Genomic DNA, 24,952 nt, shown 5'->3' on the forward strand with positions numbered 1-24,952 from the left:
TCATGTTCCCAGGCTGACAACTGGCAACCCTCAGAACTCTGGCCCCTACCCCCTTCCTCCTTCTCCTCTTCCCCCTGCCTCCCTCTCTCCCCCGGCCCCCCTTCCTCAGCTTAATGACTTCCACATGGGCCTCTGGCAGCTGGAGCCAAGCCTCCCAGCATTGTCTGAAATCTCCAAATTTAGAAGAAATATGAAAATTGTCAACCACTCCTTCCTTAGGGGGTAAAAGCAACATTCGGCACCGGGGGCAGGTCAAGGCGAGGTGGTCACGTGGCAGGCGCCTGGGCCAATGGGGCGCCCGAGAAGACTCAGTACCCGCCTTGTCCCAACACTGGGCTCGCCTCTTCAGCTCATATAAGGTAAAAGGCAGAGGGGCCTTTGTGGCCAGGGAGCAGTGGGCAAGGGGCTAAGGGGAGGGGGGCCCAGTGCCAGCTGTTTAAAAGTGCCCCCGTGGCAGTGGCAGTGAGGAGGGGTGCCAGAGGTCCAGTCAAGTTAGTTGAGGAGCAGTGACACCTCCAATCATCCCCCAAACGGGCTGGTCCCCGTTTCCAGGTCACAAGGAGCCACACCTGGACCAGAACGCAGGAGAGGTAAGAACCAGCGGCAAATGTGGGGTCTGTGAGGAGGGGGGCCTCTGTGGCATCCTCCCCAGGGGGATGCTGCATCTGGGGTCTAGTCCTTGCTCTCTTGCTAACCGACTCTGGGCCTCGGTTTCCCCATCCGCACAGGGGCTGGACTGGATGATCTCTAAGCGCCCATCCTGCCCTGACCGGATGTGCAGGATCCATGGTCCTGTTGGCTTTGAGGACTCCTTGTGGCTGTGGTTAAATGAGGGGGTGGGAGCAGAGGGAGGGCAGAGCGTCAGTGTCCCACCGCCTGAGCATCACCGCCATCCCCGAGTCTGCACCCTTCTTGCTGGCTTTGCTGTAGACAATGCTTCTTCCTTGTCTATGGAGTTTGATTTCTCAGCAACAAGAGCCTGGGGCTCCTGGCAAGGAAAACTGTTTTCAAATAATGGTTTCAAGAAGCAAAGCTGGAGGAGAAGCGATGTCAGCTCAGGCTCCGGCAGACAGGCAGAGAGGCGGAAAGGCTGGGGTGTTGGCTCGGCCGCAGCGGTGGGAAGAGCTCCCTGGCTGGGGGATGAGGACGCAGGCTGCAGCCTCAGCTCTGCCTCTCACTGCCTGGCCCTGGGGCCTTGGGGGGACGCCCTACCCCCTCTGGGCTGCAGTTTCCCATCTGTAGTATGAGGCCGATGGACAACATGGTCTCCATGCAGGACATGGCTTCTGAACCCCATTTGAGCCTAGAAGGCAGGTGGGGTTGGAAAGTTCCCCCAGGAGGCCCTGAGCTAGTCTACTGTGTGACCACAGGCTTAGGGTCTAAGTAGACATCTGAAGCCCAGGGAGCTTTTGGAGTCTGAGCCTCAGGCAATGGAAAGAAGCTGAAGGGTCTCTGACTTCAGGCTTGGCCAGGGGAAGGGCCAGCCCAATCTGGAGACCTCAGGACGAGCCTGGCCCAAAGGCAGCTTCTGTTGAGGAAGGGGCCTGATCTCTAAATTCGGTGTACTTGGGGTTCAGGACGTTGGAGTGGGATGGGGACAGAAAAGATAGGAGAGTTTCAAGAGGTAAAGTGGTGGGGCCAGGAGACTCAGAGGAAGGCGGGGGACTCATGATGGGCAACGTGGGAGGGAGGGCTGGGTAGAGGCAGAGGTCTGGAGTCAGGGCTGGAAGACGGGCAGGCAACATTGCTCTTCAGATTAAGCTCTGGCACATCTGGGGCCTAGAATGGACAAAGCCCTCCAGCTCCAGCCTGCCCAGCACCCTTGTTTCCCCACTTCTGGTCACACAAGACCTAAGGCCGTAAAAGTCCAAAAGGAGACTCTGGAATTCAACTGCCTGGATCCAATTCTGGCTTGTTTACTTACCAAACAAGTGGCCTTGGGCAAGTCACTTGCCATCTCTGAGTCTTAGCTCCCTCCCCTATAGAATGGGTATGGCCTTGGATCAGACCTCACTTGGCTGTCATGAGGAGTGAGGGACATATGCTCATAAGAGCAGGATAACTTGGCTAATGTTTATTACAATTAGCCTTATTCCTTTTGTGGGGTAAGATGACCTTAGCTATGCTTAGAGCGATGTGCGAGTGAGACCCAGGCAGGCAGCACACAGAGCTGCTGAAGAGAGAGCAGGAGGGGTGAGGTCAGAGGTTAAGGGGCACAGAAGAGGGATCAGCTCAAAATGTTCAAGAGCTAGGTGAGGTCTCCTTTCCAGCACTTGTAGGGTATTGTGTGGACAGTGTATCCCAAAGTGTGGTGTCTGAACCACTGTATACTCATCAACTAACAGAGAATCCTGGGTGGGGCCCAGGAAGCTGCGATACAAGCTCCCTGGGGAGTTCCCACACACATGGAGTTTTGAGAATGCTGTGCTGTCAAGCAGCCTGAGACCCACCTTAGCAAACAGAGCTAAGGTAACTTAATCCACAAAAAAGGGAGCACCACTCTAGGTCACAGAGGGCTGATAGAGCTGAAACAGAATTAGCCTGTATGGTGGTGCAGATAGGAAAATTATACCACAATTGAGGAGGCTCAGGCACTACCCAAGGCTTTTACACAAATTAATTCACTTAACCCTCAAGACAATCCTGTGAGGTAGGTCCAACTATTATCCCCATTTTATAGATAAGGAAACAGAGAGAGGTTAAGTAGCTTGCCTAAGGTAACACAGCTCATGAACTGTTAAACCTGGACACAGTATGTGGGCTGGCTGCCCTAGCTGCTCTGTCCCCAGGGGTCTCCTACCTCCTGCCCTGCCCCATAGCCACCACACCCAAGAATCTAGGGAATCCTCTAGTATACTTCATGAATGTATATGGAGGATTTCCTGGGAGCCAAGGTCCTGGGCTGAAGCTCTTGCATTATCATTTAATCCTCCCAGGATTACCATGAGGCAGGAATCAGCATCATTCCTTCATCTCCATTGGTAGGGAAAGAAAATCACTGGAATTTACCCAAGGTCACACAGCTAGAAAGTGGCAGAGGGGATCTGAATCTAGTCTGCAAAAAGCACGCTCGTAGCCTGTCCACCACGGCACCTCTGAGCGCAGTGATGTGGAATCTCCCACTTCACAAAGGAGACCGGGGCTAGGTGGGTGGCCACACCAGAGTTTAACCTGAGTCTCCTAGTTCCAAGGCCACTGCCCCTCCTTCAGCCCCACCATGCCCCGCTGGACGGAAAGGAGTTTCCTTGTCACTGGTCCTTAGCAGCCACATGGCAGCTCTTTGGGCAAAGTCAGCCCTTTCCCAGGCTGGCCCATTCTAAGGAAGAGCTGACACACATAGCTCTGAGGAATAGAAAGTTCCAGGCCCGGTGTCGCCACTGACCCTCAGGGCTATGTCTGATTTCCCACATGAGCCTTGAGGGTTGAACAGATGGTCTCTGAGGTCCTCACCTTTGGGTTATGCCTGGGCCATGTCTCAATAGCAATTTCCCAACTAAACAGCCCCTGGGGCTCAGGGACACGCGGGCATGCAAAGAAGCTGTGATAAAGACTGTTTCTGATTGTTATTATGACTATTTTCATCCATGTCTCCTGGGGCACATGAGCCAGAGTTTCTCCGGGGTTCATACCTAGACAGGGAAGGCTGGGTCTGGGGTGTGCTCCTGTCAACTTTACAGGGAAGCACCAGATTATTTTCTAAAGTGGTCAAACCACGTCATAACTCCCACCAGCAGTGTATGAGCATTTCCCCTTCTTGACAACCTGGAAATTATCCGAATTCTTGAAGCATACATATTACACATTTTATTTTATATTTATCAAGTTTGTATAATAAAGAATTTAAGAAAGAAATAGAAATGCCATTGCATTCCTGTCCACACAGGTATTTAGAAATTTTCCCTACATGCATCCAAGTTAACAGGGCACTGGCAGGCCCTGGGGTGGGAGCACAGCCCAGATGGCCCTCCCTAGCCCAGCAGTCTGCAGTGACCATGATCCAATCAGAGCTCGCCTGCAATGGTCTAAAAGAATTCAGGGGAAAGAGCCCACAGTGGCTGCCACCTCCTAACAGCCTGTCTAGACAGCCACATGGGGATTCACCACACATGGTAAGAGCCCACAGAGGCCAGCCCCCTCCCCTCTTGCAAAAGAGGCTCATTGGTGGCAATGCTTCACCACCAGAAACCTTTTCTCCAATTCAAAACATGCCTTAACACACAGCATGAGTCACCCACTGTCATGATCCTAGGAGACCAACTCATCAGCCCCTTTTTGTTTGGATGAGAAAATAGAGGCTGATTCTGGAGCCAGGGGCCTTTCCAGTGTGGGCTGAGTGAATCCCCATCCCCAGGTGATGAGGGGACCAGGCTGGGGTCAGAGTGCTGCTAGTGGGGCTAAGATGCAGCAGGCTGGCCACTAAAGGTGCCAGAGGGGCATAAGGCTGCCTGGGTTTGAATCCCAGACCTGCCTTATAGCAGCTGTATGACCTTGGGCATGATAAGTGTACCTGCTTCATTAGGCTGTTGAGTTGTCTGGATTAAATGATTTAAAATTCATGAAGCTCTCAACAGTGACTGGCATATAATAAGTACTCAATTAAAAATAACTGCGAAAACGTGATGAGAAAAGGCAGTTTCTTCAGGAGAAGGAGATGCCATACTGGGCCCTAACTCTGCTTTCCCTCTAGGGGGATAAGTGGCCCTTGTTCTTTCAAAAATTGCCATGTATCGTATCTTCCCAAGCAGCCAACCCTTCACCCAGCACTCTCTGAGGTAAGTACCATTATCCCTCTGGGAACCTGAGGCTCAGAGAGATTTAGTCATTTGCCCAAAGTCACACAGCTTATAGGAGGCTCTGCTAGGACTCAAACCCAGGTCTAGCTGACTCTAGAACCCATACACATATGCTCTAGCACTGCCCCCAATGAGTCTGTGAAAAAGAGCTGCTTCTGGTTCTATCTGCCTAGTAGGACCAACTCTTGGCACTTGGGAAGGAGGCCACTTGAAGGTTGATGCCTCCTTCTAGATTAGGCATTGTTATAGTAAGATATAAACAGAGCCTCCACCACTGCCAAATGCCAGTGGCAAAAATGCAGACAATCCTCATCCATGAGCACACATTAGCATGGATTTAGTACCCTTGGGGGCCTGCTCAGTCCTGGGCTGCCCTTGACTGACACAGCTCATCAGTTATTTGAGGAAGGGGCAGTCAGCTAAGCCAAGGCTGGAGGAGGCAGCCTCATCCTTACACATCCCCAAGAGCCCATCCCAGCCACAAATCTAGGTCTTCTCCTCTAACACCCTCTTCTGACCCAAGCCAAGCTCCAAAGGAGATAGAAAAACCCCAAACTGGAAAACACACTGGACCTTACAAACTTCACAGGGACACTGCTCCGCTGCTACTAGCGTCTGCCCCGTACCCTCCTCCTCCTTCAGGGAAACAGGTGGGTGTGAAGTGTCCAGACAGAGGCTGCTACCTCAGGAGGCCATCCATAGTGGCCATGACACCACCCTGGCTGGGCTCTGGGCTGAGAGGCCACTGGTCAGTCTGCCTGGAGCCTGCCAGACCTCAGGCATGTGACCCAATAACCCCACTAAGTCCAAGGGCATCTGCTGAGATAAGCTGAACAAGATGGAGAGAAAGGGAAAGAAACAGGCTAGTTCTCTGGCCCAAGCTCTACAGCCAACACATGAGTAAGTTCTTCCATTCCTCTGGGCCCTTCAGACTGAGATGATCCAGGATTTGGGATGGGAAGAGGACAGCTCTGGTCATCCCATGTATGACAGTGGATGGAAAGGGAGGGAGGAAAAACCTGGGGTGGGGGTGGTCAGAATAGCAGGGGGCACACTTTGGATAAACAGAGAAGAGAGGAGAAGGCATTCCAGGTGGAGAGTTATTTGTATAAAGGCAAGGCGACAGGACTTTCAGGAGAACAGCAAACAAGCCCATTTGGCTGGAACTGCGGGTAGGTCTAGAAGCTTGGTGAAGTCTGAGGCTGGCAAAGCAGGGAAGGCCTGGTCATGGAGTGGTTTGACTGCCAGAAATCAAAGCCCCAGAAGACAGAAGTCCTCCTTGGTGTCTGTCTCTGGGCAGGAGATTGGTACTCTTCCCCAAAACATCATCCAGCCAAGAGCCCCAGTGCAGGAGAGACCTGGGAATTTGGGCATTGGTGACTCTGAGATATCAAGTAATGAGACAGGAGACCTCAAGGTGGGATTAGGAGCGGAAGAAAGCCCAAGGGCTGCAGTCACCATCTTTAAAATTTGAAGAGCTTTCTGGTGATCAGAAACTGGTTCTTCATAGCCCCGAAGATCAGAGCATGCAGCCCCAGAGAAGCAGGCAGGTGTCAGTGGGTTATTAGGAAGGTGTCTTCAACAGTCTGTCCAAAGAGAGATGAGGCGATTGGGAAGCAGTGAGCTTCCTATCACCAGAGGTATGCAAGCTTAGCACGGACACTGTAGAGAGAAGTCAAACAGTAGAGGAGGTTGGGCCTCATGGCCTTTCCCGCCACCAGGCTGGGACTTCACATCACAGCCCTAGCTGCCCTGGGACAATCTTATGATCCTGAGCCCCTCTGCTGCCTGGATGTCAGATTCCCAGCTAGGCATGACATCAGTTCTGTCTTGATTTCACACAGGGGCCTCTAGGGACCTCCTCTCCCTCCCACTTCCTTCCAATCCACTGCTGCCTTCTGCACTTCCCATGGAGCACCAGGCCTGACCAGAGAGACCTGGAGCCTGGTTGAGACTTGGTCCCTGGGGAACCTTCCACCCAGCAGGAAGACAGAGAGGGTCAGGGTTCCTGGGAGACCTGTTCACATGCCCCAAAGAGTCTACATGGAAATTCCAGGAGGGTCACAGGGAAGCTTCCAATTTAGAACAAAATGCTTTATTTTTATCCCCCTTTCTTTCCTGTCCCTGTTTTCCCCCAGTGGTGGGCAGGGGTGCCATTGGAGGCTGGGAGAGGAAAGCAAGGGTTCTCGTTGGGCAGAATCAAAGGAAGACCAGTGTGGAGAGATGGGGGGGTGGGGCAGACAGGGAGGAGATGGGCTGGGCCTTGGGGAGCTGTATACCACATGGGAAGAGTGAGGCAGAGAGCAAAGTCGAGGGAATAGCGAGGCCTGGGCAGGGTCGTGGGCAGTGGGCATGATCACTGACCAGACCAGCAGGCATTCCTGGACATGCAAGACCAGAGCTACCTGAGCTCTGGGTTCAAGCTGGAGTCAGAGAGTTAGCCAAGATTCCCAGAACAGAGGGCTTTGGGATTTGGGCTTCCAGGCACTGGGTCCCTGTCTCAATGGAATGAAAAGCTACAGAGATCTGTAGATAAGACTAGATCCGTCTCATTCACACTGGTAATCCTGGTAAATGCTTAATAATCACTCTTAGTGCTGAATCTTAAACTCATAGTGTCACAGTCCTATTAGACCCGAAAGCGACCTAGAGCATCAAGGCCATCTACTCATGTTATAGGTGCAGAACCTGAAGCCAGTGATGGGGAGAGACTTGCCCAAGATCACACTGCCAGGGTGGCCACCCAGTCCTGTGCATCCTTCTTTGCCTCTTCCCTGCCTTCTAAGCCAAGATAGAGACTATGGTATGGTCCTCGCAGCCAAAGGAGGGGAACAGAAAAGAGGCGGGTACCCCGACAGGACATAATTGTTTCCAAGAACTGTCTCCAAGAGGTGGGCAGAGGATGACAGCGTATATTGAGTTCTGGCAGCTCTCCCCAGAAAGGCGCTTTTACTGGCCAAACATGATCCCCTAATTTGTGGACTGCTGCAGATGGGAGGCCTCTTGCAGAGGAAAGAGCCCACGGCTAGGAGGGGAAGCCCTTGGCTCTTTTCCTGGCTCTTTCCTAATGCGCTGCATGACTTGAGATGAGGTCCTCTCAGGCATCAGTGTGCCCAGTGAGGGGCTGGACCCAGCCAGCTTGGACAGTCAGAGATTCCATCCATGATCTGCCCCAGTCTCCTGCGGCACCTCCTCTCTCTTTCTCAGTCCATCTTAGCTTTTTTCTCAGTACAGGAAGTAGAACAGAAGCCTGCAGGCTCCCCTCTGCCAGGGAATAGCATTCTTTCTGCCCAAGCTTTGCTTTCCAGCCTTGGAATTCCCAGAGAGGCAAAAAGCTACAAAGGCCCTTATGAGAGAATCTGAGACCAGAGAGGTTCGGCAGATTGCACAAGGTCACACAGCAAATAACATATCAACTGAGAGGAGGCCTTGGGGCTCCTGACACTCAGACTAGTGCTCTGTCCACAGACCACTCTGCCCTCCAGAGTAAAGGGCATGTAAGCCAACCTCGTGTGGACCTAAGCACTGATTTACCTTGACACTTCAAACCCCCTCACATGGGGAGCCCACAATCTCTTCCCCTCTCTGCGGCTCAGTTTCTTCTTCTATGAAACAGGGAGATAAGGGTGGTAAGATGTCTCTAGGAGCCCGTGCACCCTAGGACCCCAGGCCTTTCCAGTGTGGCCTCCTCAGCCCTGTGTTCACAGAGGGTGGGGCTACCCTGCCCAGGAAATCCCACCAAGTCACAACCTCTGTCCATCCCTGTCCCACCCCAGACCCCAGGGCTGGGCCTTATCCACAACTACAGGCTCCAGCCCAGCTGCCCCTTAGAGGATCTGGATTTTTCTTACCATAAAAGGACAAGCGTGCCTCTCTTGGTCCCTGCTGCCAGCCCCACTGGGGGAAAGGCTGAGCTATTTTTAGAAAACTCAAGGGTTTGCTCCCGAACTCAAGATGGAGCTTCTCTGGGCCTGCACCCGGGAGACCTTCCCCATCTCCCTCATCTACCTTCCCTCTGTATGCCTCCCTCTAGGCCCACTGCTGTCTCTTCCCTCCCTTCTCCTCTCCTCTCTGCCTCTCTGCCTTGCTCTCACTCTCACTCCATCAATCTCTTTTTTTCTCTCCCTCTCCTCCCCTCTTCCTTCCCCCTCACTCCTCCCTTCTCCTCAAATCTCCTTCTCGTCAGCTCCCCTCCTCCACTTTCCTCCCTCAGATCTTGTTTTTGGTGGTTGGAGAAAGTAACACATCTGCACCCCCACTCCCTTCTTAAACACTATTTACAACATAAATTCCAAACATCCGCCATCTGGTTCTAGGAAGGGCCAAAAGATACTCAGAAAAGGAAGTCATGATTATTCCATCTTCAAAGCCAAGGGAATTTAAAGGCCTTCCTCTCTCCCGCCTTCCTCCCAGGGCCCTTTTCTTGAGATCTGACCGATTAGGATCCCTCAGTGAGTGGAAGGAGTCAGTCCTAGCCAGGCCTCTGAATGACTGCATCATGAGCTTGTTGCTTCTCCTCTCCAGGCTTCAGTTCCCTCATCTGACACGTGGGCACACAACTCGGGTGCCTCCAGCACTCATGCTCTGAGACTTCACATTCTGCTTCAGAAAATCCACCCGGTCCAGGTCCTGGGGGCCTGCCTGAGGCTTAGCAGTGAGGGTGAGATGGGGGCAAGGGGAGCGAGAGGCAGCTGTGGGGAGCTCCAGCCTTGATGCCCGTCTCTTTCACTCCATGGAGCTCTGTGCAGACCACTCACCTTCCTTCACACTGACACTCACCAGGAGAATGGCATGGAGTCAAACCATCCCCCTTTATCTAACCCTGGGAGATCCCTGGACACCACTGAATCTAGTCCTCTCCCCACCACATCATGGTGAGGCCCAGAGAGGGGAAGACACTTGTCTGCAATCACACAGCATGCCTACAGGAGACCTTGTGCCTAACCTGCTGCTTTCCCATCCAACACATGCCAGAAGAAACCAACATTTGTATTACCCAGAAAGTATCACTCAGCCCAGCAAACTGGAACCCTGGAGGTCCCCAGTTCCCTGCAAAGTAGACAAGACAGAAGGGAGAACCAACTCCTTTATCATGGTGGGTTGTTGTTTCTTTCAAACAGACAGCATACAAGAGAGAAATACCATGGAAAAGAGGCAAAACAAACCAAAATGAGAAGTCTCCTTGCTTATGGAGACACATGCCCTTGCCAGGGCCCACACAGCCTCTACTTACACTGAAAATGCTCTCTCTGCTCACAGCCACCTTTCCATAAACAGGAACACAAGCTTGACAGAATGTCATGAGAGAGACTCCGGCTATCGCTCTGTAAAAAGGGAGCCATGAGCCATCTGCTCTCACAGGGGAGCCTGAAAATGCATGTTGGGCTGCCTGGAGCCAATCCTGATTCTGACATTTACCAAGTGTGTGAGCTTGAGGAGCACTGTAACTTCTGGGAGCCTCAGTTTCCTCATCTGCAAAATGGGGATAAGAAAGGCAGCTAACTCATAATCAATTGTGACGATCAGATGAAAAATCCTGGGTAAAACAAAGCACTTAGCAGGTGTGGAGCACTTCGAAGGCACCAGCGTGTCAGCTATAACGTATGTTAGCCAGTTAGGATTATGGCAAGTCCCAATGTAAGCCGGGTAGGTGGGCAGAAGTTGTTATCACTGTCACTGTTTTCCCAGGCTTTGTTCTCACTGGAAGGTCTTGTGGATTCTTGGGGATCCTGGTCTCTACCCCCCACCCTCCCAGAACCTGAGCTACTCAAGACTGGGCTTGTAAGCCAGGCAGTTCTGGGCCCCGTTTCTTTCCCTCTCTTCCCTTTCTCCTGCATCATCTTGCTTCAGCCTCAGACTGCGTTCCCAGGGCTTGCTCCAAAGTCCCCAGCAGTGACCCTCCCTGGGGAGGAAGTAGGGAGCGTGTGAGGCTGGTGAACTCAGCTGGGCTGTCAAGGGGGTGGGAGGGTGCTCTGGGAACAACAGAGCCACACAACGGAGGGGACCTAGTAAGAGCCCCCACATGGAGGCCCTCACCCCAGCTACCACATCTTCTCTGGATGGCTCCTCGAACCTTTGCCCTCATCCTTCCTGCTTCTCGTCCTCCCATGCCTGTGCCTCACCATAGGCCCAGCTTTGTGCTCATAATGGAAATTGCAGTCATTTATTGTGGGCTTATGAGGTGCCCGCAACTACACTTGCACTTGCCATCTACCTCATTTGCCCTTCAGTTGACCTTCAAAAACAAGCCATGATTCAGAGAGGTGAAGCCACAAGCTTGAGATCACACAGCTAGAAAGTGCTAGGGGTGAGATTCAAATGCAGGTCTGCTGGGCTCCAGGGCCGATGTCTTCTCAATTCTTCCCCCACATATGGTGGAAACTCCAGGGCCTTGGAGCCCAAGGAGAGCACAGGCTATGGTACACGCACATGTGTGAGGGAGCAGAGGAAGGGGAGCTGTGAGCAAGAAGGCTCCTCCAGAAAAAAATCAGCACGGGCCCAGCGTCAGCCCTCTCCCACAGCAGTGCCATCTGGCTTGCAGATGTGGCCCACTCCCAGCCCTTTGCGTTTCTTGGAAATGAAGGCCAGGAGAGGGCAGAGGGGCTTTTGCAATGACCATGACGATGTGAGCTCTGTTTTGTGGTCATCCAGTCGGCTGCTGCCCAAGCTCAGGAGACAGCTGGATTAAGCATGAGCAACCCGGGGTTTGAGCCAGCCTCTGATACTTGCCAGGGGTTGACCCGGGTACACTGCAGAGCCTCTTTGAACCTCAGTAAGCAGGGAAGTCATTCCTACCTCTGGCTGTAGTTATGAGTGTTCCTTGAGTTACAGGAGGCAGCATTTGCAGGCTGAAAGCCTTGTGCAGCTGGAATTGGTCACTGGCAGACCTAGGGCTGTCCCTTCATCCTTGGCCACTGTGTTAATCTCAGATTTCCATCTATCCCTAAATAGTTCCTTTTCCATGTGTGAAGCTAGAGTTGGAGGTCAGAGGGGCCTCCAGGAAATTTCCTTCCAAACCTGTTCTTTCGCTGATGGAGCCTGGGTGTGCTGGGAAGGGAAGGTGGCCCCTTCTGCTCTTGGAACTTAGAGCTACTCAGAAGACCCCCTATGAAAGACAGGCAAGCACAGCAGAGATAATGGTGGCCGAGGGCCCGAGAAGCAGCCTCCCTGAGGTCTGGAAAATATCAGCAGGCTCAGCCCAAGGCTTCTGAGGACCCAGCAGCAACCCAGAATCATCTCAATTCCTCAGGGCCCGGCAGCTCAGTCAGGCCCCATGAAGACCAAGGCTCTGGTCACAGGGCCCCCCAGAATCCTCTGATAGGGGTTATCTTTGTTCCTTTCAGGCAAGAGCACTGACTGGTGGAAGCCACCCCTGCATCCCTGATGCTAAAGGAACAAGCACCCCAGAGAGGGGCCTCCTGTGGACCCAAGGAGGGCTGGCAGCAGGGGCCCTGGACACAGAACTGTGAGTGCTCCCCACCTCTGCTCATCGGTACACACACTCCTGCAATAACCCTATGCCTCAGGATAATCTCCCCATCCCAACACTCAGAATGACCAAGAAACCAGGCCTCAGAAAGGAAGAGTTGAAGGAAGGCCCTGCTGATTGATGGGGTGCAAGCAAGTCGGGACCATAGGGCCTGGGTTGTAGGTGAAAAAAAAATGGAACCAAAGAAAGGAAAACCCACCAGAAGCCAAGAATCCACCCTATGCTCCCTACAAACTAACAACGCAGAGACTGCGCTCTGTGGAGAACAAAGGATTTGAAGGAGCCGTTGAGGGGGATGGTAATTTTCCCTGGAAAGGAGTAAATGGGGTCATACTCTAGAAGCAGCTAGACGTGGGGTGGTGTGTGCCCAGGTGCACAGTGCTTGGAACATGGTAAAGCTATAGAAACAGTAGCAGTTGTTCTTACTGTCCGTTACCTTCTTCCCCACCTACCAGTTGTTAGTGGAACAGACAGGATAAGGGACCAACTCCAAAAGACACGTGGAAAAACTGAGGCCCAGGGAGTTGAAGGAACTCCATGCAGAGTCAAGCAGACAGTCAATTGCAGAGAGGGGTTCTGGCACCAGATCTCATGAGGATGGAAAAAGAGGAGGAAGATTTGGAAGTGAGCAGGGGAGGCAAGCCTCCGACAAAGAGCAGACACGCCAGAGACATGAGGCGAGGCCCAGGCCTGGTTTATATAACAAATCACACCTGTTCACCTCTGCATGCACCACACGTGTGTGCAAACGTGCGCCCCAGCACAGCACACGCACCCGGCCCTCATTCACTAGCAAATGAGCCTTGAAGATTGGGTCCAAACAAATTGGATTAGGAGGGCTGCAGGCGCCTCCTCCCGCGCGCTGTCGGGCTCCGACACTGAGCAGGCCTACAGAGCAGCCAGCTGCGGTCTCTCACCACGCTGACAGTCGGTCCTCAGCCCCCTTGCCCCGCCCCCTGGGCCCCAGGAAGGGGCTGGGGTCTGAGAGGATGCCATGATGATGGATGGGCTGAGGGAGGTTCCAGGATTAGCTCAAGAGCACACAGGATGTTCATGCTTGTGCAAGGCTCATTTCTGAGCTGTTCCCAGCAACCCACCCCCAGCTCCCCTCCCACCCTCCCCTCCTGCAGCCCTTCCCACGGTCACTGCTGCCAGAGCCCAGAGCCCAGAGCGCGACAGATCTACCCCCCATCACTCAGTCTCACAGCTGGGCTGAGAAGGGACTGGTCAGCTCAGGAGACAGTGGCCTGGGGCTGAAAAGTACGTGGGTACTTTAGAGGGAAAAAGGAATTTGTGAACAGAAAGACAACACCATCGTAAAGGTGGCATCTCAGCGCTTTCTCATCCAGTTTTGTTTAATCCTCAGAATGTGCTTGGGAGTTAGGAGATTGTGCCCATAGTACAGATGTGACTACTGAGGTTCATTCATTGTGAAACCACAACCTCCCTTTCCTAAGCCCCAAGTCTCTGCCGGGCCCTATGTGGGGCCCTGGGGAACCAATGTGAATGACTTACAGCTTCTGCCCCCACTGATTGACATAACAGTCACCTTTGAGCTGGGTCATTGGGACTGGAGCCCCCTGGTCCTCTGGGGGAGCAGCCCCAGCAGAATCCCTTTTCCGTGAGGCATACATGAGTGGTTGCAGATTATCACCAAGAGGCACCTTAGCAATCAGTCCATTTAGAACACAGAACTTGAAGTCAGATAGCCCCAAGTTCAAATCCAGCCTTGCTCCCTTTTTAGTTAGATAGCTGTGGTCCAGTTCCTTAGTCTCTTGAAGCCTGTTTTCCCTTCTGTAAAATGGGGTTGCAACAGCTCCCACCTCATGGGACTGAATGGGTGGATCAATTCGTGTTTCCCATACCCATTTTGACACAGGGGGAAACAGGGGCATGAAAAGGGAAAGGGCTTGACCAGGGTCACACTATGAGTTAGGGGTTAAGACAAAACCAGATGGATCCCTTCCCCCCCACCCCACCCCCTTACCCCAGTATAAATCCTCCCCACCTGCTCCACCCTACACAGCCCAGAGGCCACGACAGTTGTCCAGGTTGTACCGGCGACTACTGGGACATATCCTGGGTCCTGCCCTCCACCTATAGCCCTGCTCTGGCCTGTGCAGTACCAGAGTCCCAGGTGACCAACGGTGGCCCCCAGCCCTCACTCAAGCTGGAGGGTGGGGGCACACAGCAGCAGGCTCCCAGCCCGAGCAGCCTGGCCATATAAGGAAAGGAGCCAGGAAGGTCTCCTCTCTCAGGCCTGGCGAGAAAATCCAGACAGCCACTGTTTATTTTCTCCTTCCCAGCCTCCCCAGAGCTTCCCGGCAGAAGACAGAGGTCCCCCCAGCTAAGCGACATTTCCTGAAGACAGTGGGGAACAGAGAGGGAAAACAGCCCCTCCTCGGGCAGCAGCCCCCACAACTGCAGACAGCCAGAAGCAGGTAATATTCTGCCAGGTCAGACACTGGGGCCACCTGTTCAACTGCCTCCTTCGACAGAAAGAGAAATGGAGCAACAGAGAGGAGAAGGGCTCGTGAGAAGTCTTCCGAGTGACCCCCCTGCTAACTGGAGACCCAGAGTGAGAAGAAGCCTCTCACGGGGTAAGTGGAACAGGAGAGCCATCCACCGCCTTCTTAGTGAGGTCTCATTGGAAGGAGACTGGGGATCAGGGCTAATGTAGCCTGCTTGCCCAGCTGGCACGCAAGACTCAAGGGAAGGGTGCCTGGGGCCAGGGAACCAGGAGGACACCCTTCCTGCAGTTCTGGCCTCCTCCCAATCCAGCTGCACCACCTCCTCCTCCAGGATGCCCTCCCAGGCCCCCCAGGGGCGAGAACCTCTTTGTCCTCTAAGCCCTTGGCAGTCCTTTCTCAGGCAGGCTGTTGTGCCACTGGTGCCACGCACCTTGCCAGGGGCATTTTCCTTCTACCTTAGTACTGCTCTCCTCCAGGGTAAGGATCACATCAGATTCAGACCTGTCTCCCCTTGGCACATAGAAGCAGCACTCGGTTTGCTGAAAGGACAGGTGAAATGCTTAGACCCTATCCCCAATCCCAGAGAACTGGTAAGTCAGTCAGTGGATGAGACATGCAGCATGGAGTTTAAAAATAAGGGTCCTGGGTCAGCTGTTCTGCTAGGAATCCCAGCTGGGCTCCTAGCTCCATGCCTTTGGAAAATCCCCTGCCTATGGAACCTTGGGGATGCATGAGGATTAGCACAATTAAAACATTCAATAAATGACAATTCTTATTACCATCAGCATCACTATGATTTTTCTAGATACTAAAGAACAGAACTAAGCAGCCTATAGCCACAGAGAATATGGAGGCAAATACTTTCCCCAGTCAAAGGTCTCAACCCCGACCCCGTGAAAGAGTTTCCCACAGGAGCGTGAGACTGCCTCCCATCCACTTCCTGTTTCTACACCCAGGAGAGCTGCTATCTTTGCGGCAATATTCTGAGTCCAGTGGGGTGTGCTGGAAATAGCCATCCATTCCCCTGGTTCAAGCCAGGCTGTGACCTGGAACTGTCTCCTCCCCTTCCTGGCCTTCTATGTGGAGGTGATAAGGTTCCCCTGCCAAACGACCGACCGCCTGGCTGTTGTGCAGATGAAATGTGAGGGGCAGTTTTTCAAAAGGCAGGCGCTCAGGTGCCCCCTTTCTTATTTTTGCCATATCTGCAAGCAATTACAATATTTTAAAATTTAAGATGAGTCCTTTTTAATACCTAAGTATAAATGGCTACTGTAAAAGGGAAACTAGAACACTATCCATGATTAGGAAATAATACAGTTAAGACAAAAGACCATAGAAGTGCAACAGTGTTCTTACTCTTTCCCCTGGTACTGTGGCTTGCAAGACCCTGGGCCTGAGGGAGATAGACAGGAGCCAGAAAAGTGTCAGAGACAGGATAGCACCCAACTGAGGCTCTCTTCCCCAGGGAAACAGAAGGCCTGCAAGCAGTCTTCCAAAGTTAGCACTCAGGCCACATACTCCGCAAAATCGCTTGCTCCCCTTGCTGTGCTGCGTTTAGGATGCCAAGGGTGGTCAGGAGAAAGACCTTTGCAAAGAGTCCCACACCAAGGAATGCAGGGGGCTGGCCTTACCAGCTTGCCTCCCAGCAGCAAATGATCGCTTTTTCAGGACAACCCTCCCCAGCTTCTTACTGAAAGCTCCATGTTGGCCAAGACAAGTGTTTTTTCTGCAGGGCTAGTGGGAGACATCTGAGAGCGGACTAGACAGGCTGTGGCCTGCCCAGGACCCCCCAAGGTGGATCCTGATGTTGGAATCACTCCCCAGCCAAATGAAGTTTGGAAAGAGTTCCTATGCAAGAATTACCATATTAGAGGAAGGCAGTTCTTTAGGTGGGAATACCTCAGGAAGGGGCTGTCCCACTCAGCAGGCCACTGGGCCTGATCTGCCGCAAGTGGCAGACCAGAGGAAAACACTCTTCAGATAGGGGCCTGATTTCAAATTTCTGCCAGAGGCCTAAGAGACACTATTTTTTACGGAGGTATATGTGTTTTCCTGCTCTCTCCCAGCCGGAGAAAAGGCTGCCAAGATGGCAGTATATGTCATCCAGCATTAAGGCCACCACAGATGGCATCAGCAATGCAGGAGGGTGCTCCGGGGGTGCCCTGAGATCTTGGTAGGGCAGGAGAAGTGTAGGCAGGGCTCTGCCTGCCCACTCAGAGTTTCCCACCCAAGCCATGTCTTGAGAGGAAAATGAATTATTTACATGGCCAATCATCTACCAAGTGGCATTCTCTGGGGCCCACTATGACGTACAAAGGTCTCCACAAGGCCGAGGGACCCCACCATTAACAAGTGTGGGTACTGTCCTCAGGGAACTGGAGATCTACCCCAAGTCAGACCCAGATGTAAATAGCTTTGACAATGGAGAGAATGTGATCGAAGAATACGATTCAGCCACTCAGACAATGTATGTTACATATCTACCATCACAAGTGTGGTAAAGGACTAGAAAGAGGGCACAGAATGTGTACAGACATGGACCAAGGTCTCCTGGTGTCTGAGGGAGTCAGGGAGAGCTTCACAGAAGAAGAGGCCATTTGAGTAGAGACTCAGCCCACCAAGAGGAGACAGGCAGGAGAATCATGGGGAGCAGTTTGGTACCTGGGAGCCCTGAGGTGGGGGGCACAGGGCTCCCTGGAGGAGAAAGGGGGCAAGGGCCCAAGAGGAAGAGGCCAGATGGGGTGGACCTCGTAGCTTTTGGTGACGGTTTCAGAATTTAGCCAGAGAGCAGTGGGAGACCTTTCAGCATCTTAAGCCTGGGTGAGACATAGGCATATTTGCATTTTGAGAAATCACTGTGTGAGGATGGCTGGGAAATTACTGGGAGTAGAAGCAGGGAGACCAGGTAGGAGACCAAAGCAAACATTTACTGATTAAAATATAAAGTACCACGAATGTGCTGTTTGGCTGGGATGCATCAAGCATAAAGATAGGATGTGGGGTCAAAAAGGTAGGCTGTCCTGTTGGCTGGCTCTATTTACTGATATGTCTAGAAAAGTCAGCTCCACAGAGACAGCAGGTGATGGGAGGCTGGGAGGGGTTATTTGGTGAGAGGGTTCTTTTGGAGCAATGAAATGTTCTAACATGGACTGTGGTGATGGTGACACCACTTTGTGAAAGGATTAAAAACCATTTCATTGTACATTTTAACTGGGTGAATTATAGCTCAATAAAACTTAAAAAAAAAAAAAAAAAAAACGAAAGAAAGAAAGAAAAGGAAGGTTGAGGCTTGGTTCCAGAGGGCGCAAGTGCCAGGCTGAGGACAGGAAACACATCCTGGGTAGTTACAGCAGTTTCTGGAGCAAGAGCTGGAGGGTGGAGCTGAGGCCCCTCTAACGCCCGTTCTCCTGCCTAGGGCGGACTCCCTGCCATCAGCCCCCCACACAGAGCAGCGTGGCGCCCTGTCTCCCAGCCTGAGGTGCAGTGCTGCATCTCTGGTCAGTTGGGAGTCTGAGATGAAGCACTGTAGCTCAGGAAGGGAGAAGTTGTTCTGCGGCCGGCCGGCAGCCTGGGAGCGGTAAGTAGTAGAGGTGCTTGCAGGCACCAGGAAAGGACGGGAATGTTTCCAGTCTCCATCTTGTCAGCTGAGGAAGTTCCTGGACTCAAGTTCTACCTGTGCCACGATCTGCTTTGTGATTCTGGGCAAGTGCTGACTCCTCTGTGTACCCCAGTTTGCCCAGCTGTAAAACGAGGTGTTGCAGCACTCAGTGGTGGCTATTACTCAGCAACCTGACTCTGCTTTCTCTTTCTGAACCCAGGGTGGACACTGCTAATCAGTCAAGGCATCCTTTCTTGAAGCATTCAGTTGCTTCAGAATCCTTCTCAACACCAAGTTCTAGAGAGCTAGAACCCAGTTTCAAAGCGGAAACCCAGTCATCATCTGTGCATTGGACAATTCCTAAAAACACTTTCAGTGCTAAAGATAAAAGTCCTGGGCTTTGAGTTAGGTTCTTCACTCTTTGCGGTATTGCCTAAACTAATCCAGGCATCTCCCAAATACCTCACCTCTCTCAGGGGCTTCAGACAAGCAAGGAGCAGCACAGGAAAATTACTGGGCTAAGCACAATTTTATTTTATTTTTCAACAAGTTTGGGAGGTGGGCAGTGTTACTGACCCATTTTCCAGATAAGAAAACTGACGCTGTTAGGTAACTCACCCAAGATCACACATTGATTGTGTTGAGCCAGAGTTGTAGCCTAATCTGTCTGCCTTCAGATCTATGTTCTTTTTTTTTTTTAAGTGGGGGTACTGGGGATTGAACCCAGGACCTCATGAATGCTAAGCATGCACTGTACCACTGAGCTATACTCCCCCTTCAGATCCATATTCTTACTGACTTAGGAACCTGGGGATGGGGGAGCAGGAGGAGAACATAATAAATCCTGCTCCGGTCTTGTCCTTACATCTTGGGTCACTTTTAGCAAAGACAGACCCAAACACTTTCCATCAATCCTATGGACTTCCTTCCTCCTACTCCCCTTTCCCCATAACTATATTTATCTCACTTTATCCCGTAGGTCCTATACTGTCCCATTTTATAGTTGGGGAAAGCTGAGGTTAAGTGACTTGCTGGAGGTCACCAGCGAGGAAATTGCCAAACAGAGACTGGGAACCAGATCTGTCAGGTTAATTTAGAGTAAAACCCTCCCTCTGGCTGAAGACTCAGAATACACAGGACCCATGGCAATCATGGGGAGGTGGGGGTGCGGGGAGTTACCAGATGGTTTCTAGTTGACAACATGGCCTTTGACTACAGGGAAGGTACTTTCCAGGACACTTGAAGTTCCAGTCACTACTACTCCTGGAGCAATCTCATCCACATCCCAAGATACATGGCACCCACGCTGGCTTCTGCAGATGGGGCTGGATGCAGAAGAAAACTCCAGCTGGTCCTTGGGGACATGGCAGGGCCTTGGTGCTGACGGCCACTCTCTCACCTTGTCCTCACGGTCCAGTTTTCCCAGGAATCCCTTAGATGCTAAGATGGGGATTCCTGGAAATACTGTTCTTGAGGTCATGGTTCAACAGCTGGATTCGCCTCCTTCCCACCCCAGAGTTGTCCCTATGGGGCTTTGGCTCAAGCACAGCATGAGGTCAAGTGGAAGGCCATGTGCTGGAGGTAAGAGGGTTGTGGACTGTGTTCTTGACCTTTAAGTTGCTTTTCTTTCCATTTTCTCCATTTCGTAACATCCTGTGAGTCTGGAATTGGAAGTTCACCACTGTCCTGCTCTTGGGAAATGTGTCCAGGCACTCAGCTGAGCAGTGGTTGAACCAGGACACCATGAAGCATGTGTTCTGCCTCCACCCCACCCCTCACCCCACTTCCCAGCATGCCAAGCAGTAGGGGTCACAAGTATCAAATCAATTATTATCAATAAACGAATAAATGTACATGAATTTATTTTTTAAAGTTTACTAAATTAGTTAGGTAAACTAAAAAAACACAAGTTTTCGTTTGATTTGGAATGCAGCCACAGAAAAATGAAAAATGTTTCCATCGAGGTAGAGAAGACAAAAAAGCTTAGAGTGCCCTCTTGTGGTGATGCCTGCCTCCACCCAGTCCAGGAACAGTAGGGCTCACTTCTAGACACACACACACACGCATGCAAGCGCTGAGATTCCTTTTGCCACCCCAGACCCTTCTGAGCCAGTGACTGCTTAAGTCCCATTCATCATCTCATTACCAATATTGCCTCCATAACTTACTTTAATTTGCATCACCTGGCTTCAACCTCAAAGCTCCTGAAGGTCAGTGGGATGGTGAGGTTCAGAGAGGTGAAGTGACTAGCCCGAGATCATCCAGATAGCATAAGGCTGAGCCAGAACTGATTCCAAGTTCACTGGCTTATGCCAATTCCTTAGCCAAAAGTAAAAACAGCAAAAATAAAAAAATAAAAGGAAGACCATCTAAATAGACATAGAAAATGTTAACTGATTAAATGCCAGAGACCTGAAGTGGCCCAGGAGCAACACTAGAACTTTAAACAAACCTCCTCCTAGTGCTTTTCATGAAGTCGGTAGAGACAGTAAGAGCCATGGCTCCAGGATCCTCACTTTGGGGTCTGATCACCACGTTCCCACAGACCAGGTGGCTCCCACACATGTCTTCCTAAGAGGCCACATTGAAGATGTTTATGAAGTATGAGTTCCCCCTCCCCCTCATCCACAGAGACTGGAGCCAACCTGACCAAGAAGAAATCTGATTTGCTCCGAATAATACTATTTTGTGGGGGTAGAGTTCAAGTGGTAGAGTGCATGCTTAGCATGCACAAGGTCCTAGGTTCGATCCCCAGTACCTCCTCTAAAAAAATAATTTAAAAAACCTAATTACCCCCCCCCAAATACTATCTTCCACTCACTGAGTATTTACAACTTACAGAGCACTGTACTAAACACTTTCACAGGCACTGTCTCATTCAATCCTCACTACAACCCAGTGAGGTAGGTTCTGTCATTTACTCCTTTTCAGACAAGGCAGCCAAGGCCCAGAGAGGTGAGAGAACTGCCTAAGATCATACAGCTAATAAGTTGTGGAGCTGGGTCAAATCAAGTCTGTGTTTATGCTTGTTACCTGCCCTTGCCCCCTTTCTCCCATTTGGCCTCGCCTGGCAGATAGGGCTATCCCTGTGACTTTCCCAGGGGGAGAGGGTAAAACAAGCCTTCAGTGAGACCAGAGTGGTTCCTCCTGTGTTCTGTGACTATAATAAAGTGCTGGACCCTTGACTTGTGTCCTGTTTCTTCCTGAGAACATGGGGGGAGGGGAGGAGGTGAAGGCAGGGAAAGCACCTAACAAACAGCCTGTATCAATCAGCTAAGGCTGCCATAACAAAGCACCACAGATGGTGGCTTAAACACTAGAATTTTATTTTAGCATAGTTCTAGAGGCTGGAAGTCTAACATCAACGTGTTAGCAGGGTTGGTTTCCTCTGAGGCCACTCTCTTGGCCTTGTAGATGGCTGTCTTCTCCCTGTGTCTTAATCTCTTCTTATAAGGACACCAGTCTTGTTGGATAAGGCCCCACCCACATGAACTCATTTAACTTTAATTCTCTCTTTAAAGACCCTATCTCCAAATGCGGTCATATTCTGAACTACTGGGAGTTAAGACTTCATGAATTTGAGGGGGTAACAGCCCCAGCTGGTGTAACCCTCGGTGCCTTTACGCTGCCGGACGTTCCCAGGGGCCGGCCTGATAGCAATCAGGACCCCACTCAGGCCAGTCAGAGCCCGGGAAGCTGTCACGGTGTGTGGGAACGCCGGCTGTGGGAGGTCAGGGGGACAGTGCCACGAGATGAGGTCCCTTAGGACCAGGACGCGGGCTGAGGAGACCTCGGGCCTCGCCACACGGCAGCTGCTCCCCTTCAGTCCCCAAGGTGTGACTGACCAGGACGAGCGGGCAGGACAGTCTGAAATCACACCTCACACAGGTGTCGGCATTCAGAGTGAACTAACACTCACTGCAGCACAGGCCTCATGCCCAACACCTGGGGACATTTTAAACACAATTACCCCACCTTTAGCTTGAGCCTCCAAACTCGGCTACATTGTGAGGAGAAAACCCCAACAAACTGACCAACAGGCTCTTACATGACGATTCCCAGATGCCCAAGGCCTCCCCTCGTCTCCCCTTTGCTCCCCAGAACAAGGCCCGAGCGCCGGCCCTTCACTGCTGAGGGGCCCCCGGTCGCACACGGACCGCGGCCGCCCGGGAGCCGCAGGGCGGGCGGAAGAGGCGGGACGGCCCGCCAGCTCCTCTCGCCGCCGCCGCCGCCCCGCCGTCCCCGGCGACGCACCCCGGTCTTGCTCAGCTTCGCCACAGAGCCCAGTCAGGCCCTGGGGCCTTCTCGAAACTCACAGGCCTTGTCCTGCTGAGTTCCTTCTAGAACTCTCTCCCCACACCCCCGGGGAACTCGCGCTAAGACGCGGCTTCCTGACCCCCACAGGCGGGTTCCACGCGGCGGGCCGAGAATCCCAGGCCCAACAGCCAATCCCCAGCACAGGGAGCGTCGCCTCTACTCACCTCAGCGCAGCTCCGCGCCAGCCGGCACTGGGGGCCGCGTGCGCCTGGTGCTGGGGACGCGGCGGGGGACGGGACAGCCAGAGAACTCGGCCTGGAGACGACGACTCCCTCGCACACACGAAGCTGTGAGATCCTGCCCTCGTCTTCCAGGATGTCAGCGATGAGACCATTTGTGCACACAGCCCTGACGTAGTAACACTTTCAAATACATCTCATGTGCCGAGGGCCTCCTTTCTGTGGGGAGAAGAAACTGGCTCCCCTGACAAGTCTGGTGACAAGAGTCCTAGGACGAGGCTCAGGCTCTTTGGGCAGTGAGGGTCTGCACCTCCTTTTCCTGACAGGACGTCCTGCACGGGGTCCCTCCTGGAGGAACGTCCAGGGAGAGGCGCGATTCCCGCCGTGAGGGTGCTGCCCTCTTGTGGCCGTACCTGGAAGTACAGGCCATTAGACATGGTTCCAGGGTTCCATAAGTGCTAAGTGGCTACAGCAGGAAGCAAGCACCAGCCCCGCACCCGGGCCAACAATTTCCCTATATACAAGCTTGAATAGAGGAGTGTCCAACCTGGTCCTCCAGCTCCTGGAAGATTCCCAGCTGCCTGGGCTGAGAAGGCCTGGGAGACTTCATCCAGCAGTACTGATCCTGTTACACCTACCAACATGCTGGAGGTGCCTTCTCCCGCCTCCTGGTGGGCCCCGAGGGACTTGGCACCCCTGGCTCAGTGGAGAGGTTTAATTTCCTGCTTTATGAGGTTCCTTCAGGCTCCCTGAGAGCTGCGTATCTCAAAGCAGACAGCAAGAAGGGCACCCCAAGATTGCTCCAGGATGTGGTCCAACGATACAGACAAAGGAGGTGAAAAGGATTCCTCTGGTCCTGAAAGAAAAGCCGCCCACCCTGAGGGAGCTGGAGGGAGCAAGAGGGAGGCCATCTGGCTGTAGGGGATTGCATGCCTCCAGCCCTCCCACGGGCCTGGCCAGCAGCCTGTGCAACCAAGCTTATTGCTGAGAAAAGGCAGTGGCCGAAGAGGGGACTCAGACCTATCCCTGAAGTTCAGACCTAGACAGCCCCTCTCGGGGTCATGGGAGCAGGCAAAGTGGAAACCAGCCTAGCAGGGAGGGGATAGGTCCAGACTTGCTAATTTTTCATGGAATGTGGGGATGGCATCCAAGCGGCCTCACTCGGGACAATCAAGGGCCTGTCAATTGCACTCCAACCTGTGGGAGGCTGGAAGGATACACGGCTACATTAAATTAAAGTCTGCCCCCTCTGACCCAAGCCATTTACCACTCTGACATTCCACAGTGTGTTTCCTTTATCTGCTCATCCCAGACCAATTTCTGACAGAGGGGCATGTACATCTGCTTGCATACCTCCAGTGACAAGGACCTCACCACTTCATCAGGCAGCTCTATGTCCTTGGTCAACTTGGATTGTTAGGAGGTCCTTCTCCTGTTGGAATGAAAGCCCTGTCATTTTCCTTGGTTCCTTTGCTGCCCACAGAGATTTACAAACAGTGGCCCTGGCTTCCTCGGGCTCCTCTCCTCCAGACTAAACATGCTCGGGGCCCCTAGTGGGCCTCAGAGACTGAATGTAAGCTTGTTTCCCTTGCTGTGCAATCAAGGCCTGATTTTAAAACCCTTTCACATCTTTGGGGTCAGTACCCTCTTTGAGAACCTAATAAAAGCAGTCAACCATCTCCATGGAAAATAACACACTCCCACACAAAATGTTACCTACTACTTTAGAGGGTCTGTGGACTCTAAGGACCCTTTCTTTAATGCATGTCAGTTTCTAGAAAGTGGTTGGCCTTTAGTACTAATTTATGTATTCAATAAATGTTTACAGAGGGCCTACCATGTGCCAAGCACTGTTTCCAGTGCCCAGGATGGAGGGGTGAATAAAACAAATCCCAGCTCCAAGAATTTACAGTCTGGAGCAGGAGACAGACACAAACAAATCAGCCACCACTTCATCAATTTTATATCATGATAAATTCAAGGAAGAAAATGAAACAGAATGGTACAATGAGAAGTGGCAGGATTAGGGGATCTGATGACAGGAAGAGAGTGGGGACAGAAGAGTTGGGGGGGTCAGGCAGAAGCAAGAATGGATGTCAAGAATC

The 24,952-nt window shown here is 52.2% G+C and overlaps 1 long non-coding RNA gene across 1 annotated transcript; it reads left to right on the top strand.

Moving 5' to 3' along the window:
- The first annotated feature begins 393 nt into the window (after positions 1–393).
- On the top strand, positions 394–21,534 carry LOC105097023 (uncharacterized). The gene is made up of 3 exons (XR_837894.3): positions 394–590; positions 12,137–12,258; positions 14,589–21,534. It is a non-coding gene; the product is annotated as an uncharacterized LOC105097023 (long non-coding RNA).
- Positions 21,535–24,952: the final 3,418 nt, after the last annotated feature.

Source organism: Camelus dromedarius, chromosome 3 (genome assembly GCF_036321535.1).
Source record: "Camelus dromedarius isolate mCamDro1 chromosome 3, mCamDro1.pat, whole genome shotgun sequence".
Classification (NCBI taxonomy): domain Eukaryota; kingdom Metazoa; phylum Chordata; class Mammalia; order Artiodactyla; family Camelidae; genus Camelus; species Camelus dromedarius.